The sequence below is a fragment of the Cebus imitator genome, unplaced genomic scaffold (assembly GCF_001604975.1).
Source record: "Cebus imitator isolate Cc_AM_T3 unplaced genomic scaffold, Cebus_imitator-1.0 Scaffold36, whole genome shotgun sequence".
Taxonomy (NCBI): Eukaryota; Metazoa; Chordata; class Mammalia; order Primates; family Cebidae; genus Cebus; species Cebus imitator.
The window spans coordinates 7,719,226-7,721,535 of NW_016107351.1; the positions used below are offsets into that span (position 1 = coordinate 7,719,226).

The 2,310-nt window shown below is 36.6% G+C and overlaps 1 pseudogene; it reads right to left on the reverse strand.

The window, feature by feature from the left end:
* Positions 1-331: 331 nt before the first annotated feature.
* On the reverse strand, positions 332-883 carry LOC108301588 (annotated as a pseudogene).
* Positions 884-2,310: the final 1,427 nt, after the last annotated feature.

Below are 2,310 nucleotides of genomic sequence, written 5' to 3' on the forward strand. Positions count from 1 at the left end.
GTCTAATTAAGATTAGTGGGAAATAAAAACATGCTGCTTAGAAATAATTATCCATAGCTCTAAAAGTGTTGAACAATGAGAACACGTGGACTTACAGAGAGGAGCATCACACACTGGTGGGGGTAAGGGAGAGACAGCAGGGGATGGGGAGGGTGAGGAGGATGGAGAGGGATAACTTGGGGAGAAATGCGAGATATAGTATGCACCTAAAGTAAAAAAAATAAAATTAAAAAAAAATCTTTTTTTCTAATGTAACAATATATAAGATTTTAGAGAAAAGGAGAACAACTTGAAATAAATCAGAAAACACTTTTATATTATAATCATTCTTTTAATACACTTCAAATTTGTACTTAATACTTTTCTCCTCCTTCACATCGGAGACAACACGTTGTGGGTATTCTGGGAGAAGTTTATATTTCTCTAAATCAACTTCTGACGGGGGAAAGTGCCACTTTCAAAATCCTGCATGATCCATGTCTCAAATAGTTTTAAATGGTCTCTTAATTCATGGCTTCCTTCTAAACAGAACTGCTTCCCACTTTGAAAACCATGTCTAGTTTATTTGTTAATTCTAGTTGCCCAGTAAGTTTTAAGGCATCATTCAGACTTTAGGCAAGAAAATTAGCTCTTTGTGGTGGTTCCCTGAGTTCTCTACTGAGAACTAAATTAATTCTGTACTTTAAAGATTGATTACTTTCAGTAATTGAAAACCAGGTCTTCCTACTCATAATTACTAGATTCTGTTTAACTTCTACTGAAGAGGTTGTGGTCATTTTTTGGAATTGAATTTATTTCTGAGCCAGGGTCAGGGCATGTCCCCATTCCTGACGATGCCCATCTTCTGGGAAAGTGTGACAGGACAGCTTAGCGGATGAATCATAACACCACCAGTGAACACTTCTGAGCTGGGTAGCAACACTAGGATGCACAGCTAAGAAACACGCAAAATTCCAACTCTTATGGTTTTTTGTTTTTGTTTTTGTGTTTTTGAGACAGAGTCTGGCACTGTCACCCGGGCTGGTGTGCAACGGCGCTATCTCGGCTCACTGAAACGTCCACCTTCAGGTTAACACAATTCTCCTGCCTCAGCCTCCCCAGTAGCTGGGATTACAGGCACACACTACCACACACAGATAATTTTTTGTATTTTTATTTTAATTGAGATGGCTTTCACTATGTTGGCCAGACTGGTCTCGAACTTCTGACCTTGTGATCCACCCACCTTGGCCTCCCAAAGTGCTGGGATTACAGGTGTGAACCACCACATCCAGTCTAATTCTTGTTTTTATACTGCAAATCATTATTTCAATTTCTTCCTTAGATTTGGGTTACTGTTGATGAATAAAGAGTATTGCTAATATTTATAATATTTTCTCAGAATTACATTTTGTAATTAATAAGAAATACTTTAAATCCATAAATTAGATAACGGGTTCACCTATAAATATTTTTACCCAAATAAGAAATTTAAAATTTTACAGAATTAATTATAGTTATAACATTTGTTGTTTGTAGTTGCATGAATGTTATATAGGGAGAAGAGTTAATCCTGCAAATAAATAACTATTCAACCTTGAATTTCACCTTTGTTTACTTAAATTTATTTTTGATAATGACTTTTTTGCTGTTGCTGTTTTGATTTTGCTTTTTGAGTCACGGAGAATGATTTCTAAAGAGGAATACAACATGATTATCTTTCTTCCAAAAGAAACATAACACTTACCTAGAAAACTTTCAACTGTGAGGCAATATCTACCACAATCATTAAGGTAGATGGTTTACCTTCATATAATATTCAATTATCTCTTAGCTACCTATAAGTTAAGTATATAATGTTAAGTGTTGAGTACCTTATATTTATTTCATACAGGCTTAACAGTGTTACATTGCTTCGCCTTTTTGATTCATATCATTTTAGTTTTGATGATGTTAGTATTCTACTGAATTAAAAAAAAACCCTTTTGTTTGTACTACATATTCCTCAGGTAGAACAAACAAACATTACTGATGCAAGCTGCTGGCTTTCTCTGCCTTCCTGGAGTTTTCTCTGTGAGTTCATGTGTATCTACCTGTATAAACCAAATTAAACTCTAATTCTCAATGAATCTTAAAAGTCTCTCGGCTGGGCTTGGTGGCTCACGCCTGTAATCCCAGCACTTTGGGAGGCCGAGGTGGGTGGATCACGAGGTCAAGAGATTGAGACCATCCTGGTCAACATGGTGAAACCCCGTCTCTACTAAAAATACAAAAAAATTAGCTGGGCATGGTGGCGCGTGCCTGTAATCCCAGCTACTCAGGAGGCTGAGG